General features: G+C 53.4%; 1 long non-coding RNA gene across 1 annotated transcript; it reads right to left on the bottom strand.

The window, feature by feature from the left end:
- Positions 1–3506: 3506 nt before the first annotated feature.
- LOC128561697 (uncharacterized) lies at positions 3507–15879 on the bottom strand. The gene is made up of 3 exons (XR_008373313.1): positions 15568–15879; positions 13534–13622; positions 3507–3597 (listed from the first exon to the last, which is right to left on the bottom strand). It is a non-coding gene; the product is annotated as an uncharacterized LOC128561697 (long non-coding RNA).
- Positions 15880–17615: the final 1736 nt, after the last annotated feature.

The following is a 17615-nucleotide window of genomic DNA, read 5'->3' on the forward strand; positions in this document are numbered from 1 at the left end:
CGCCTGTAGTCCCAGCTACTCGGGAGGCTGAGGCAGGAGAATCGCCTAAGCCCAGGAGTTGGGGGTTGCTGTGAGCTGTGTGACGCCACAGCACTCTACCGAGGGCAATAAAGTGAAACTCTGTCTCTACAAAAACAAAAAAAAAAACAAAGGGAGAGGCAGAGGAGCACCAGATCTGGATCTTGCTCCTGCCTAGAGCCCTCTGGTGACCACCCACGACAATGGGCTTTGCCTGTGCTGTAGCAGCTCTGGGCTGGAGCTCTACGCCAGGACCACCCCAACTTCCCCCTCCCAGAGCTGGGGTGCTTCCTGGGGCTTGCAGAACATCCAGGGGTCCCTCCCCAGCCCTGGCCCCGCATAGCCTGCCCAGCTGCATCTTTGTGCCACACCCAAGATCTTCCCAGCTTTGCCAGGCAGACTGGAAATTTCTGCTCAGCAGCTTCGTCTGGGATGATTTCGACACTTGGCTCGGCAGGCGACAGGGAGGAGGAGCCAGCCCGCTCAACCGCTCAACAGGCTCAGCATTCTGCGTGGGGAGTGGGGGGGAGGTGGAGGGGCGGCGGCGGGTTTTGGGGGGCACAGAAGTGGGCTTTGCTAGGGCTAGGTGAGTCCCTGAGGAATAGTAATAAACAACAGTGACCATGTGCTGAGTGCTTACTGATGCCAAGCTCTGTGTTAAGGACTTGACGCACCTCACGGACCTTCTAGCACCCAGGCAAGGCCAGCACTGTTCCTAACCCTTCTCACAGCCCTGCTCATGACTGGGGTCTCTGTTAGCCGCCTGGCAGTCTCCCCTTTGGATACCGTCAGTGCCCCTGGAGACCCCAAGGGTCTGGATTCTCTCTACACCCCGCTGACGTGCCCATCTCTGGTAAACCTTCCACACACACCCGGCCCTGGGGCTGGAGGCCTTTGGCGAAATGCCCGATTCAAATTCAGCCAGTGGCTAAGGTGCCCCTACTGCGCGCCTGTCTCTGTGCCCCAGGGCTGCCACCAGGCTCCAAATCGCATGGCGGGGGGGAGCGGGGATTGAGGAGGAATAGAGTCTCAGATCTGGGCAAAGGAGGAGGAGACTAGACACCCTGGGCAGGCCGCTGTGGCCCTAACCTGCAGAGCGACCCGCAGGGAGGCGACCCTCGCTGGGCTGAGGTTCTCCACTTGCTAAGTAGGCATAACAGCCGCTCCCTCCCGCAGATCTGAGGGCGCAGGGATCTCCTGGGAAGCAGCGCTTGCGGACAGTGGGGAACAGCCCAGGCTTTGACCCCCCTGGCCCGGCCCGGCTGTCGAGAGCACGGAGTGCAGGGCGCGGCGCGGGCCCAGGCGCCCGGTTCAGCGGAAAGGAATGTCTTGCTCGGCGGGGGAGGCAACGGCCCAGAGGACGTGTAAACCCCGCCGCCCTCCCCAGGCCTCATTTATTGCGGCTCTGAATCCGGGCTAGTACCGCCAGCAGGGTCGCTCGCCGGGCCGCGCGCGGTGACTCACCCGCGCCCCGCCGCCCCCTTCCTTCCCGCCCCCTTGCAGCGGGCCCCCAAAGTTGGGGCGAGACCGCGAACCTGTTCGCTCCCCGCCCCGCCCCCACGCCGCCGCCCCTCCTCCTCCCCGCCCGCGCCGGCCCCTCCCCCCGCCATAACTCAAAAGCTTGTCAAGCTGGTTCCAGACTCCTGGCGCCGGGCTCCGCTCCAGGAAAGAAAAAAAGGAAAAAGAAAAAGGGAAAAAGCCGGCTCAGAGAGCGAGCGGGAGCTATCGGGGCCCGCCGAGCGAAGCAGGGCTCCCGTGCACTCACAGTCCCTGGCCCCGCTCCCCTAACCCTAACGGAACCCCACCCTGGGGGCAGAGGGCGCACAAGACACAGATCAATTATTTATGGTCCAATCAATTATTCAGCTGCCCAGGGCAGGGGAGGGGCCGGGCGGGTAAGGCCGGGAGGGGTACTGCGGCGCGGGGGCCACCCCACGCGCCTTCCGGTCTCGGGCTGGGCCTCGGGCCTTGGAGGTCGCAAGGCGTCCCTACGCTGGGGTGGGTCCTGTTGTGAGAAGGCTGCCTCGGGGTGGGCTCCAGGAGGCACGCGGGGGAACCTGTGGAAGCGGAGAGACGACTCAGAGACCTCCCAATTAGACGGGGAGAGGAGTGGTGGTGGCGGCAGGGGTTGAGAGAGCTGGCCTCGGGGTGGTGGGTAGGGGTGGCGTGGGAAGAGCCTGGCCGGTGAATTTCTTTCCTTTCTTCACTCATTGCCTTCTTCTTTTTTTTTTTTTTTTTGTGATTTTTGGCCAGGGCTGGGTTTGAACCCGCCACCTCTGGCATATGGGACCGGCGCCCTACTCCTTGAGCCACAGGCGCCGCCCATTGCCTTCTTTTTTTGCGAGCCCACTATGTGCCACTGTGCCCACAGCAGAGGGCAGTATTAGGGAGGGGTTAAGAGAATTTCGAGTTAGAGCAGAATCCGAATCCTGGTTCGTATCCTATTCTCCCCTGCTGTGTGGCCTTTGGCCAGGGGTTTACCCTCCTTAAGCCTGCAGTTCAGGCGGCGCCTGTGGCTCAATGGAGTAGGGCACGGGCCCCATATGCTCCCCCTATGCCGGAGGTGGTGGGTTCAAACCCAGCCCTGGCTAAAAATGGCAAATAAAGAAATAAATAAAGGCTTAAGCTTGCTGTTCCTGTCTTCCTGGGGACTTTAGGAGGTAGGAGATGGAGCCATTGGGCAGGGCCTAGCATGGAGTATGTGTGTGGGCAGGTAGGGTGGGGGGTCACCTCCTGTTGGGAAACTCTACACTGAGGGGAATATGCCCAGGCCCCCACCAATCCCCACCCTTAACTGGGTCCTGGATGGCCTGCATCCTCCCCTGGGCTCAAATACTTGAAGGTTATTATCAGAGGCAAGTCACCCCCAAGGCTACTGCCCAGGGTCCTCACCTCTGGCAGGCTGCTCTTCAGCCAGCCTTTCATAGGGTCATGCTATGGCAGGCAGAAGGCTCTGCCTGGGGCTCAATCTAAACAGGCTCTCTCCACACCCTCTCCATTGCCACACCCTCCTCTTTCCTCAACCTCTCCCCTCCCTCCTCCTTTCACCTGCTTAGTTCGGAGCCCAGAGGTCCTCAGGGGCTGTGAGAACAGGGGTGAGGGGCACCTGATCATCCCTGGACAAACTTTGCCCCTGTTCAGGTGCCACGGTGTCCTCTTTCGAAGACTCAGAAGCTCAGGGGGCTTCCATGTGCCAGACACAGGATGGAGGGAGGGAGTCTTCTCTCACCAAATCCTGCAATAGTTCAATTAGGTGGGTGGGGCAGGTGCAGGTTCTGTGGGGCTTGTAGATTTTACAGTCTTGGGGACCAAGCTTAAGAAGAAGGATCCCTGGCTTGGCGCCTGTGGTTCAAGCGGCTAAGGTGGCAGCCACATACACCTGAGCTGGAGGGTTCGAATCCAGCCCAGGCCCACCAAACAACGACAGCTGCAACCAAAAAATAGCTGGGCATTGTGGCAGGCGCCTGTAATCCCAGCTCCTTGGGAGGCAGAGGCAGGAGAATCGCTTCAGCCCAGGAGTTGGAGGTTGCTGTGAGTTGTGATGCCACGGCACTCTACCCAGGGTGACAGCTTGAGCCTCTGTCTCAAAAAAAAAAAAAGAAGGATCCCAAGTTACAAATACATAATTAAACCCAAGGCCTTGGTAGGGTCTATGTGAATGAGAGCCCCTGTAGTTAAAGCTTCATCAGCCTCTTGGTAAATCACCTCTGTAAAATGGCTAACCCATTGTCATCCTTTTGCAGAGGTGTAAACAGACCTTAGGAAAGGGAAGTTGCTGAGGGAACGGAGGTAGGGTGAAGATGGGATTCAAACCCAGGTCTTACTTCCCAGTTAGCACCCTGAATTGCCTTAGGACACGTGTTGTCTACCCCATGCCACATCCCATCTATCCTCATCAGTGTCCAGCCTAGGCAAGGTCAGTGAGGACAGCCTTTCCTTCTAGAACAGACTCTGTCCTTCCCTTCTAAGGACTCCATGCCCCAAGGCTCCAGCCTAGGAGGCTTTCTGTCTTGTGACAATAATCACAGTTCTGTGAAGTAGGTCCCTTCTAGCCATTTATCTTTGCAGTGGTAACTTGCACATCCCCAGAACTCCAGCTCCTCAACTGGCTTGGAGGGACTAACCCCCCTAGTGAGCAGTGAGCTCCCTGAGGACAGCAGCCAGATCTGTCTTACTTGACTCAATATTCCCGAGCACAGAGCAAAGTGCACTTAATATTCATGTCTATTCCTAGTCTTGGAGGGCAAGAAGTTGTTAAATTGCAAATTCCTGACCTCTCCAGACTCTATTGAATCAGGCTCTCTGTGCATAGGGCCTGGTACTCAACAGTTTTAAAACCACTCCCTTACCAGCATCTCAAGCCTAGCAAAGTTTGAGGCCCCCTGTCCCAGAGGCCAGAAAGGACCAAACATGTGTCTGCCAAACCCTTCTCACAAGGGGGACTCATTTCCCCTAAATCTGGCTGATTATACCAGTGCCCCAAGCTCTTACAGCTCAGAACTAATTGTTTCACTTATTAAGGACCTACTGTGTGCCCCTAGTCCAGGTCTGAAGCTCTATATAGAGTTGATGTCATCCAATACTAATAAAAGCCCTGAGAAGTAGGGATGATTATTGTCCCTGTTTTACAGATGGGGACCACAGTGAGGAATGGAGAGGCTGGGATGGGAACACAGTCTGCAGGATCCCAGAGCCCAGGCTCTTAACTCTTTCCCTCTGCAGTCCACTTCAGACAGCAGGCAGACAGCCGCTGACCCAAGGACTGTAACTTGCAAGGGTCCTTCAGTAACATCAAGAGATGAGAGTTTATACATCAGCCTGTGAATGGCTTCAAGAAATCAAACATGCTGCGGAGTTGCTACAGGAACCTCAAGCTAAGAGGTGCAACAAAATTAGGCGACAGGCCCCAAAGAAATCTAATCAAGTAGGCCTCTTCTCCCTGGTATCTTTAGAGTCAGCGTTCAGGGGAATGTGTGTTTGCGGAAGGATTTGGTGTATTTGCTTCAGGCAAATCTTTGCCTTGTCTCTGCTGGCAGTTCTGGTGCAACAGAAGAGGCCAGGTAGTGAGAGGAGAGGCCCAGAACTGGTGGCTGGAGCTGCTTCTCCCCAGGGCTGTATCACCACACTTTCTGTGGGCCAGCACTCTGTGCAAAGGCAACCTGACTCTTTCCTATTTTAGGAGGATGTTTGAGGCACTAGGGTGGTTTCCCATGGGGAGACATTGATCTCATGCTCACTGCTCCTGAGGCTGGAGGAGCTACCTGGGGTGGAGGAGGGGGATGTGTTCTGGGAGGACATAGAAGGCAGAGCTGGGGAAGGCTACTGAGAGAGGTCAGTTATGTCACAAGATGAGCTATCGAATAGTTAGGGTGGCTTTGTTTGTAGGTAATGAGTGCCTCATGTGGAGAGGTAGTCAAGGACAGGCTGGGATGAAGGGTGGTGGGCGTGGGAGTGTAGAGCCATGCTTCGAGAAAAGAATTGGCTGAGAAAACTTTGAGTTGTCTTTCAGTGTTGAAACCTTGGGAATTTCCATCCGTAACATGACTGACCAGCCTAGGTGGGTGAGAGGGGATACATTATCAGAGGGGAGGTGCCAGGTTCTGATGCACAGACTGGGAACCCACAGACCCCAGAAGCACCCAGGGAGGCCAAAGCAAGCTCCTAGCCCTTGGTCTTCCAATAACAATGTTAATTTCTTGATATTCAAATATGTTCCTTTCTCTTAAAGTCATTTGTAAATATCTGTTAGCCTTTCGTTGTATTATTATTAATAATATTACTAATAAACAACAATCAATAACCATACTAGCCATAGCATTAACTTAACACTTGCTGAGAAAAGCTCTATTCTAAGCACACTACATGTATGAACATGTATAATCAATGCGACAATCCTGTAATAAAGGTCTTGTCCCTTTTTTAATTTTTTTCTGCTAACCGGGCTAGAGTACAGGGGTGTGATCACAGCTCTCTGCAGCTTCAAATTTCTGGCCTCAAGCCATCCTCCCACCTCAGCTACTAGAGTACCTGGGACTACAGGCACATGCCACCACACCTGGCTAAATTTTTATTTTTTATAGAGATGAGGTCTTGTTATGTTACTCAGGCTGGTCTCAAATTCCTGGCCTCAGTCTCCCAAAGTGCAAAGTGCAAGGATGACAGGTGTGAGTCCTCTCGCCTAGCCAGAAAGATCTTGTCTTTTACTATCACTCCTCTTTTAGAGATGAGGACACTGAGGTTCAGAGAGCTGATATGCCAAGCCCAGAAAGGCAGGCTTCTGAGATCACATCCCCTAAAGCCTCTGGGAACCACAGCTGGTAGCGGGCTTAAGGTCTGTTGTCACCTGTCTCAGCAACTCACCCCCCAGCATAGGTGGAGGGTGAAGGAGAAGCCTGCTGCCCTGCATCTGAGGCAGCTGAGGGGATGCTCTGACCTCAGTGCTGGGGTCCATGGCCACTCTCAATGCTAGTGACAGCAACAGAACCCAGAATGGGAATGGGGAGAGGGACTATCTTGTTCAGCTTTCTCATTTACACCAAGAAAACAGGCACTGAAGGGAAGAGACATATCAAGGTCAATAGCAAATCCCATAGCTGCTGCTCTCCTGAGTCCTCCATGTGGGCTTCTCCTCTTGCCCTTCCAAATCTCATGCCTCCAGATATGTTTTCTAAATTATTTGTGGATTGGGCATGGTGATTCACGCTTCTCATCCTAGCACTCTGGGAGGCCAAGGTGGGAGGATCTCTTGAGCTCAGGAATTAAAGACCAGCATGAACAAGATGAACAAGAGTGAGACCCCCATCTCTACTAAAAATAGAAAAGTTAGCAGGTGTCATGACAGATGCCTGTAGTCCCAACTACTCAGGAGGCTGAAGCAGGAGGATTGCTTGAACCTAGGAATTGAAGTTACTGTGAGCTAGGTTAATGCCATGGTACTCTAGCCTGAGCAGTAGACTGAGACTCTGTCTCAAAAAGAAAAAAAAAAAAAAAAAAGAAAGAAAAAAAAATTGTAGTGGCACAATACTGAGAAAACATTATTAAAAGAAACAAGAGAGCAGCGCCTGTGGCTCTGTGAGTAGGACGCCGGCTCCATATACCAAGGGTAGCGGGTTCAAACCCGGCCCCGGTCAAACTGCAACAAAAAAATAGCCGGGCGTTGTGGCGGGTCCCTGTAGTCCCAGCTGCTAGGGAGGCTGAGGCAAGAAAATTGCCTAAGCCCAAGAGCTGGAGGTTGCTGTGAGCTGTGTGACATCATGGCACTCTACCGAGGGAGGTAAAGTGAGACTCTGTCTCTACAAAAAAACAAAAAACAAAAAACAAGAAGTCCAATCATGTGCTGAGTGGTTACTGTGCATCAGTTAATGTGACCCAGGATTGTTTTCTCACCAATAAAACAGAAATCCTATTATAATAATGCCTAAACTGTTGACCCAAAGGAAGGGGTCAAGGTTAAAGATGACCATGGTTATCTTTGAATGCTGGGCATGGAAATTAGAACTAAGTGCAGTAGCTCCTACCAGAGTAATCCAATGGCATTTAGGGCCTAGAAACACCCAGGGTTAGATCCCGCTAGGACAGCACCTTGCCACTTACTCATCCATCCACCTGAAAATCATGTGTTGGGCATCTGCTTTGTGCCATATGAGTTCAGTCCAAGTAGTTTTCAGCATAGGCTCTGGACCAGCCCCTTCACCACTTCCCAGTTAACCATGGACTTCCCTCTCAGAGCCTCAGGGTCTGGGTTAGGATGCGGCTGAAGAGAGAGGAACTTGTTTCTCTCATTTCAGAGGTTTTGCTCCTCTCAGTGTAGGGTACAGGAGGCTGCCCTGTAATCAGTCCTATGTTTCCCATCCCTGTAGGATTGCCTCTGTCTACTAGGCTGAAGGTGGACCTCTCTCCCCAGTCTTTTCCCTGTGTATTGGAGGGGACCAAGGAGGTGGAGGCCATTTCTTCCTTTTAAAGGCAAGCTAGAAGGTGCAGGTCATGGCTTGTATCTCATTGGCCAGATCTGATTACTTGACAACACCTAGCTGCAAGGGAGGCTGGGAAATGTAGTACTTACCTAGCATTCATGTGCCTCATTACAACACTGGAGAGGGGTGTTTTGTTATCAAAGTGGGGTGGCAAAATGGTTACTAGGCAGCTCCATCAGCATGTGCCATGTAGGATTTATGGAGATACTTTCAGGAAACAGGTAGCACAAGACCAGGTACATGGATCATCCTCAGGAAATATGAGCTATTAGTATTGGTATTACAATAAAGTGAGTGCTTTACCCTGTCCCAAGGGATGCTGTGACCCAGTCTTGGGACTGTTCTGGCTGCTTTGTGGGGACCTTCACCCCAGACCTTGCATCTTCTAGGTGATGAGAAGAACCAAGAGACAGCAACTCCCAGCTCAACCCCTCAAGACCCCACAGCTCCTCTAGGGAGGACCTCAGGCCTCTGTTTTCCTGTCAAGGAAAAAATAGGAAAGCACCTTTGTCTTTAGGGCTCGAGACCCATAAGGGGACATGGGTGACATGGGGTCTTACAGCCCCACCTGACAGCTGCCTGCATGGAGCATGGCAACCGCTGCCATTCCTGAAAGAGAGGCAAGTCTGCCTGGTGGCTCATGCTCCCAAGGTTGGTCAAAAGGCCAGGTAGGTGTCTTCACTCCACTCCCTCTAAGGGAGCACCAGCTAATGTGGGCTCAGTGAATTCTCTTCTTAAATTTCCCCTTCTGGACCAAAGGAATCCAAGCCTCCCCAGCCCAGAGAGAAGAGATGGGTGACAGGAAGGAGGTACACCATCTCCAGTGGGTACCATGTCCCATCCCTGAGACAGAGGGGCTCTATCCTGCAGATGCTGGGTTGAGGGTTAGGAGCTGACCCCAGATCAGAAAGACCCTGGCTCTGCTGTTAGCAGCTGTGGGAGCCTTAGTCTCTCCATTCACAATGGAAAGCACATGGGCATCTGTGTCTCCGTTTTATTGTAAAGACTTGTAAAATAACCCATGCAAAGTGCTCATGGAGGGAAGCAGCTCGATGGATGTTGCCTGCTCTGATCAGGATTATGACTGTTACTCTCTTTCATCCCTTCTACACACCTTAACTTCCTGCTTCCTGCCCATACTTTCCTGTGGTGATGCTCTCCTGTCCTACAGTCTGACTCTAAGCCTTTTCTGAGCCTGGAAGACTGGGCTGGTCTCTTCCACACCCTGTGCACTCCAGCTTTCTCCTTCCCAGCATTTCCCCAAAATCATGATGGATTAATTAGTTGGGTGGAATGCTGCCCTCCAGCAGGGAGACTGTGATTATTTCATTCATCATCATAGACCTGGTGCCCTGTGCAGGGCGTGGCAAGTGAGGATTCTTGGTAAATCCTTGAATGAATGAATGGGTGGAACGTAAACAAGACATTTTGCTGGTAAATCCTTGAAAGAATGAATGAATGAATGGGTGGAACGTAAACCAAACATTTTGCTGGCAGCCTGACAATGTATATTTAAGTTGAGTTTATAAACTTAGAAAGACTCTGATTTGAATCTCACTTCTGTCATTTACTTCCAGGGTGACCTGAAGCAACACCTTTCTTCTCCTTGAGCCTCAGTTTCCTGTTCTGTACAATGGACCTAGCCCAACTCTCCTCAAGTGTGGTGAAGAGTCATTGAGACAGTGGGGATATAATGCAGAGATATTAAGTGCCAAGTACCTAGTAGTTGTTTGATAAATGCTGGCTATACTAGCAGACTTATTAATGTTCTCCTTAAAATAACAGTGAGGCTTTGCTCTGCCCTTTTATGTCAAAATCTTCTGAACTGACTCCTGCTTCCTAACTACTGGGAAGGCCAGGAATGACTGATAAAAGTTTTCATGCCCAGGCTCAGCGCCTGTAGCACAGTGGTTATGGCACCAGCCACATACAACAAGGCTGGCAGGTTTGAACCCAGCCTGGGCCAGCTAAACAACAAATGATAACTGCAACAAAAAAATAGCTGGGCATTGTGGTGAGGGCCTGTAGTCCCAGCTACTTGGAAGACTGAAGCAAGAGAATCGCTTCCCAAGAGTTTGAGGTTGCTGTGAGCTGTGACGCCATAGCACTCTACTGAGGGTGACATAGTGAGACTCTGTCTCAAAAAAAAAAAGGTTTCATGCCCAGAGTGAATCAAAAACATCTTCTGAGTGCCTTCCAGGTGTTGAACCAGGTACTAGACGCTAGTGCTTGGAGGCAGCAAGGTGGGTCCTGAACAAAGTAGAAAGCCATCAACAGTTTATCCCCTGTGCAGAGGGAAGTGGCTGAGACCCTCTGCCCACATCCTGTCACCCCTCCCCCATGGCTGGTCCATCTGTGTCCTTTTCCTGTGCCTCTTTCATCCTGGCCTGGGCAGGGGGCTCTGCACCCCCGCCCCGCAGTTTCCTGCCTTTCTGTCATCTGCTTCCTTTGATCCTTTTGTCAAAAGACTCTTGGAAGCCTCTGAACCATTGGCAACTCTGTCTGCTGGGCTGGAGCTGGCCTGGTGACCCCACAAGGGCTGGGGCCAAATTGGGCTTCTCTTGGGATGCTGCTCTGAGAAGGAGATGGATTCTGTGCTCATTCATTCATTCATATATTCACAGGTTCTAGGGCCTGTGCTGGGCCCAGGGGCCACAGGTAAACAAGATAGACAGGTCTCTGCCCTCATGGTGCTCCAGCCCCAGGGATACTAGCCCATCCCACAGCACAGGATCCTCCCCAAACTCCCACAGCAACAGCGATGTGGGGGCCCAAGCAAGGAGGTGGGACTAGGAGTCCTTGGTACCTGTACTTCTGAGCCCTAATTCCATACCTGCTAGGTGGGGGTCACTGGGGAGGAGCTGGATTCCAAATTCTCTAAGATTTTTCAAGCTCAAACACTGTGGGAGGCCAAAGTGTGCCAGGACATTGCCAGAGTGAGCTTCCTGAACATAGGAAAGGGGCCCTGGGCCCAGCCAAGAGGTTGGGGGTGGGGAGCCAGAGGAGGAGGGTTCCCCATTATGAGGGGAGGTGGACATACACTGTTGGTCAGAAAGTGAGTAGAGCCTTAGCTTCTAAACACTAGCCTCTTCTCTTTCTTCAGGGGAGAGGCTCAGGGGATGCTGTTGAGGGACAGCCAGGGCACTGGGCTGAGTGCATGTCAGGCACGGATCTTTTTAAATCCTCACTCCAGCCCTGTGAAGGAGGTTTGGTTATTCTTCCCAGTTTACAGATGAGACACTGGAGGCGGAGAGAGGTGGAGATGGCCCAGGTTCTGCAGCTTATAGACAGCACACTGGGCTTTGAACCCTGTTTGCCTGGCTCCTGCCCCCACACTGTTCTATGTACTGGTGAATGAATGCAGGGGGTGGGGGGTGATTTCTGGGCAACAGGATCCTGGGCTGCACAACACAGGGGACCTGGCCTTTCTGTGACAGGGCCTCAGTAGTTCCAGCTGGGTGGCTGGGTGGTTCACTCCTTTCTCCCAGGAAGTGGGAAATAGGAAAGAGGGCAGAGGCCTTCTTGCCACAGGAAGTCTATGGGAAGACAGCAGGGTGGCCACTCCACCTACTCTTTTGGGGCTTTTGGAGTCCCCTCAGGGCTGGCACCAGCTCCCTCAAGTCCTTTTGCAGGAGAAGGGAAGAGGCTGAACTTTCTCCCAATTCTTGGCATGAAGGACTCCCACAGAGCCCTGGACACCTTCCTCCCTAGGACTACTTGATCAGTCCTCTCTCTGCATGCCCTCCCACCATGGGATAGCCTTCCCCACCCCTACACTCTGACACTTATTTGAAGCTACTGATGACACAGCAATACAGCGCCTTTCTTCTAGGACTTTTTCTGCTACAGGCCCAATGCCAAGTGCATAATGACCCTCACCAGGGCCTGTTCCTATCCCCACTTTATGGATGAACATGTGAAGATAACAGAAACACTGTGGTGTCGTTGTTCAGTGACACAGTAAGCACCTGAGGGGGTTCTTGTCCTGGCCAAGCCTGGAATTCCACCTGCTTCCTTAGGCTTTACCTCCTGGTATCCTGGGCTTTACTGTTTATTGGCAGAGCGAGATCCTGCCCTCTTAAACTTCAGGACAATGTCATTCCTACTTCAAACCTGTAGTACCCAGCCTGGCCCACAACAGGCCCTCTGTGAATAATTACTGAATGAAACGTCCCTTTTCTCCAAGGTGCTCATGGCTGACTCATCCTGCCCCCAGACCATGCAGCTCCACTGCTCTCCTTCCCTCCTTCCCTGCATGTTTCTCCATTGCCCACTGATCTGGGTCCCACTGGGTGACAGAGCCCAGAAGCCCAGCCTCCCCTCTGCCCGACTCTCAGTGTGACCTTGGACAGAGAAACAACCTATCTGGGTATCTCTTTCTTCTGTGCAGGACTCCCTGCCCAGCCCACATCGCCTCTCTCATGATGCTCAGTGAAGAAGCAAACTGTGAGAATTGGGGGGCTACCTTTGCCTGGGGAAGTCAGGGTTCCAGGGAGGCCCATCCTCTCTCATTTAAAGAGAAGCAATCTTTTGAATTGAGAAGGATGACCCTTGGTCTCAGGACCGTACCCCTTCCTTGAGCTGTGTGTCCCCCTGGGGCCTGGCTCATGCAGAGAAAGGGTCCCAGTGCCCCAGAGGCCCCAGGCTCCTGGCCCAGCTCTATTCTGGCTGCAGACCCTTTCTGCAGCTTTGGAAAAATCCCAGTGCCCATGGATAAAGCACCTGCTGTGTGCCTGGCCTGCTCGGGGCCTTTTTGAGCTCCAGCTCACTGATCCTAGCAGTGATCCATGGAGCAGTCCCATGTTTTCATCCCCACTGTTTGGCGGGGGGAGGGGAGAACAGGCTTAGAGAGGCCAAGCCACTGAGAACCACAGCTCCCAGGAGTACTTCACAACCTCATGGGGAAGCAGTAGGGTTGCTAAGTGCCCATTCCCGGGCCTTTCCCAACCAACAGAATCAGACTCTGGGGCTGCTGGGAATCCGCATTATCCCCATGCACAGTGCTCTCCAGGAGTTTCATATAACCACTGGTTTTACCACCTGGTCCACTGAGGCATGGGAAAGAGTCAAGGCCAGGGTCACACAGCAAGGAAGGACCAGATGGAGGACTTGGCACACCTTTATGGTCACTGAGACTGTCCCCATCCCAGGATCTTTCCCCCAGCTTCCCCCTCCCTCCCCCCAGGAAAGGACACATAGCCATGCCCAGGCAGTTTAGATGTGTGCACATGTGATGCACACACACAGGTACACTATGCATACATGGACCCCACGCACATGCACGCCGCACACAGGCACACACAGTTGCACACTGGCCATATGCATAACTACATGGTACACACATGCACACATGCTGCTCATGCAGGGCACACACACACTGCGTCATGCACACATGAGGTATACATGTGCACACATGCACACATGCCCACCCCCGCTCCTGCACACATAGCACATGTATCTCTGCTGGCCTGTTATTTCACCAGCACCCATTTGCTGCAAACTCAGGGCCTTTCTGGCCTCACAGGCAGTGGCAGCGACTCACTCAGACAGCACAGGGGAGTGCAGAGGCCCTTCCAGGTCCCTCCCAAGGGGCATCCCTGAGGCAGGTCAGGTTTCAAAAGTGCCATAAGGCTGTTATGTTGGAAGGAAGGCAGAGATGAGACTGTGGCCTGGGCAGGGGTCTCCCTGGGGAGATGACATCTGAGCTAAGACCTGAAAGAGCAACCTGGGGAGAACTGGGGTGCCCCAGCAGCATGACAGCAGGTGCAAGGCCAGGTGAGGGGAAGAGGAGGACTGTGTGGGAAACAGAGAGGGGCCATGGGATGGGGGCAGGGGCAAAGTCAGAGAAGGGAGGTGACCTTGGTGAAGTCTTGGGTGGGGCAATCTGTGAGCACTGTCATAGCTGACAGCCTTCTGGGTGAATCTTTGAAGGCCTCTAAGTTTCCCTGGGGCTGCCCCATGATGCAGGATGGAGCCAGGAGGCCCCATGGAGGCTGTACTCTACTCGCGGTGGTTGTGGGTAGGCAGAGGGGACCAGTTTGGTGACAGAGCCAACAGGACCTGCCCATGATTGGGGAGGGCTGAGGGGACATGAAGGACCCCAGGTTTGGGGATCTTCACTTTTCAGCACTTGGAGCCCAGGAAGAGAGAAGGCATGGAGGGCATGGGGAAGGGGGCCTGTGTCCGGACATAGGCCAGGACCTAGGGCTTTCGTCCACCCCCCGTTCTTCTGTGAGTGATGAAGGTTGCCTGCAATGTTTGCTCAGCTGTCTGGGCCCTCTGGGGTCTGTCCATCTGCATTCATCTATCAGAGAGGAGGAAACCTAAAGAGCTGGGTCCCAGGCAGGGAATGTGCAGTGGGGGGCTGGAGCCAGGCCCCAGCTCTGCCCTGCCTGGATGATTCATCCTGGGAAATGGAGAGTCCAGGCCCAGGCTCCGCTTGCTGGCTGCAGGTGGTGCCTCCACGCCCTGCAACTGCCTCCAGGCCTGCCAGAGACCCCTGGGTTTCTATTCAGGACAGCCCCCTGGGGCCTCAGGAGGAGAGTTCTAGAGTAGGGACACCCTGGGAGGCACCGGGCAGGCTGCAGGAACCAGGGCTCCAGAGGGCCCTGCACACTTCTCTGAGATGGCCCTACCATCCATCCCATTGCTCACCCTCCTTCCCCTTGTCCCTCTCCCCACTGTCCAGTCAAATCTACCTGACACCCTCTTGCTGTCTGCTACTCTATCCAGTCCACTATATCATCTGGATGTTTGCAGCCACCGCCTCAAGGGTCCCCCCGGATGGCCATAGCAATCTTTCTGTAAGGTGTTTCTCAATGTGTCACCTTCCTGCCTAAAACCTGCCATGGCTCCCCATTACCCTCTGAGGGATATTGAAACTAATACTCCCTACAAGCCCAGAATGGCCGACCCACACTGATCTCTCTACCTCCACCCCCGGGTGCCGCTTCCCACTGCTTCTGACTGAACACCTTCCATCATTCTGACTAAGCCTGTTTTCTTCTTACCCCAGCCTTTGCACCTGCTGTGAGTCCTTTGCCAGAAGCATCATCATGCCTTCTTCCTGGCTCAGGCTAGATCTCATCTAGAAGCCTTTTCTGTTCCCTCTCCTTGACAGCAGGCAGGGCCAGGGGCCTCCTCCAGGTTCCTACAGATGGAGCAGCCTCCATCACAACCCTGCCTATACTGGCCCTGCCTTCCCCTGCAGCCCTTGCTGTGCCGTGCACACAGTAGGCACTCAGGAACAAGTGGAGTATTGGAGAAGGCCCAAGGGACAGGTGGGGGATTCCTGGGTGGAGGGGCTGCAACAAACCCTGCTCAGACCTACTGTGCAGGGGAGAGGGAAGGAGGGGCTCCTGAGGCTTGAAGGGAGACCCAGCTCCTATGTGGCTATACCCAAATTCCTTGGCCTTGAGAAGCCATAGAATACTGACAATTGTCACAGTGAATGTAATTCCTCATCTACACAGCCCACCACAAAGGCAGAAGGCAGCTGGAGGTACCAAGAGGGCACTGCCTATGGCCTCCCCACGCCCTGTGCAGACAGCAGCACCTGCCCGAGCTCATTTGGTACCTTATCACTCCATCTGCACAGAAGGCTGCAGCCGATGTCATCTACTGCACTGCAAGGCAGTTGCTTGCCCAAGGCCACTCAGTTACACTGCAGCTGGAATGGGAGCCCAGGCACGAGCCCAGGCCTCTGGCTGCACATGCCATAGTCACCACCAGGCTGGCTTGGGGGACTTCACCTAGACTCTGCAGCCTGAGTTCTTCCTCTGTGAAATGGACATCGTCATAATAATGACTACTTCTCTGGGTGCTTGAGAACTCTGCCTCGTGAGAGTACCTGCAGGTTGGTGTGATGCCAGGCAGTTTTCAAAAGAGGAAATTCAGAAAGGGACAGTGACATGGCCATGCCACAGAGCATGGGGACATTTGCATCAGATTTTTTCCATTAAACTTCTTTCTGAAATCGCAGGCATCGGGGCTGGCCTGGTGTATTGGCCCCTTCAGCCATGTCAGGGGAGAACCCAAGAGGCTCGGTGATGTCAGGGCTATGGCTTCCGGCTCCTCTCACCCTGGCTCATCTCTCACAGCTCAGTGGGCAGGAGGAGGTGTGGCGGCTAGGTGCACCTCAACCCTGCTTGTGAAGAGAACTTTGAAGAAGGTCATGGAGATGCAAGCCACTCTGAGGCCAGAGCCCTCCTCCCCAGAGAACACCGCTGGGTCTCAGTTAACTCCTTATTCGCCTCCCCTGGCTCAAATCGGGAAGCTCCGGTGTGAACCTTGATTGCAGGCTCTGCAGGGTCCTGCTCTGTGTCCTCTCTGCCATGAAGTGGGGGCTGGTCATTGGGATGTCTTAGGTCAACCCGTCCCACCTTGGAGGGGATGGGATTGTCTGTGAAGCAGGAAGCCAGCTGGTCCTGGGGGCTTCAGACCCTCCTCTTCAAGGCCTGGGAGCAAAGGGTAAATGTCTGGCTGGGCAAAGCTGTTCACAAGCAGTGGGCAGAACCAAGCACAACTCAGGAAGCCTAGATATTAGCCCACGCTTGCTCTGAACTTGAGAGAAGGCAGTCTCAACTTGACCCCTTTGGAGAATTCCTGTGGCCTGCACCTGCCTGCCACTGCAGCAGTCTGTCTTCCCAACCAACAGTGAACCCTGTGAAGGCAGAGGCTATGGTGACTCAGTTCTCCTCCTTCGATATTTCTTGGTGCTTTCTCTGTGCCATGTGCAGAGGCTTGGGGGCAGGGAGCTGCAGGGGCTTCCCCAAGTCAGGCCTGGAAAGCCACTCAGAGTCTGAAAATTATACCACGGTGTGATAAACACAAGGAAATAGGGCACAACATGGACCCCTCGTCCCGAGCTCTGTGATAGGTTATGTGAGGGATCATGCCCCCATTTGCCAGATGGAGGGTTTGGAGGAAGTTAAGTGGCAGTGAGGGAGGAGCTGGGATTTGCACTGAGATGGAGCTAATGTCACAGCTTTCTGTGAACCCCACCCAGCCCTCACAAGGCCCCCCACAATGACACCTTGGCAGGGCCCCAAGATGTTGCAGGCCAGGCCTGTCTGTGTCCTGCTCTTGCCTCTATTTCAGCCACAAAGACCCTTCCTATGGATTCTTATGGAGAATTCCTATGAGTAATGTACTCCCACCAGCCAAAAGGCCTTTCTTTGCACATGCCTGATTTCTTTTTTTTTTTTTCAAAAATTTTTTTCTTTTTTTGGTTTTTGGCTGGGGCTAGGTTTGAACCCGCCACCTCCGGCATATGGGACCAGCGCCCTACTCCTTGAGCCACAGGCACCGCCCGCACATGCCTGATTTCTCTTCTCCACCTGGTAACTGTCAGGGTATGTGTCTGTTGCCCAGGATGGCATTAGGGCTTTGTTTCTCTCTTGTTTGTGGCAGGGGGTGGCCAGATCTAGCAAGGAGCAGGGACTCCCCTTCTTACTGGGCAGGCATGAATGAGTAGTGGAGCCAGACTAGAGCAGGGCACATCTTGCAGTCCAGCAAGTGACAGGCAGGTCCCATGATCCTATTTTTCTCTGTCCTAGATGGGGTATCTCTGATTTGCCCTGAATGGAGCCATTGGCCAACATTGTATTGCTGAATTCTAAACAC

Source organism: Nycticebus coucang, chromosome 2, assembly GCF_027406575.1.
Source record: "Nycticebus coucang isolate mNycCou1 chromosome 2, mNycCou1.pri, whole genome shotgun sequence".
Taxonomy (NCBI): Eukaryota; Metazoa; Chordata; class Mammalia; order Primates; family Lorisidae; genus Nycticebus; species Nycticebus coucang.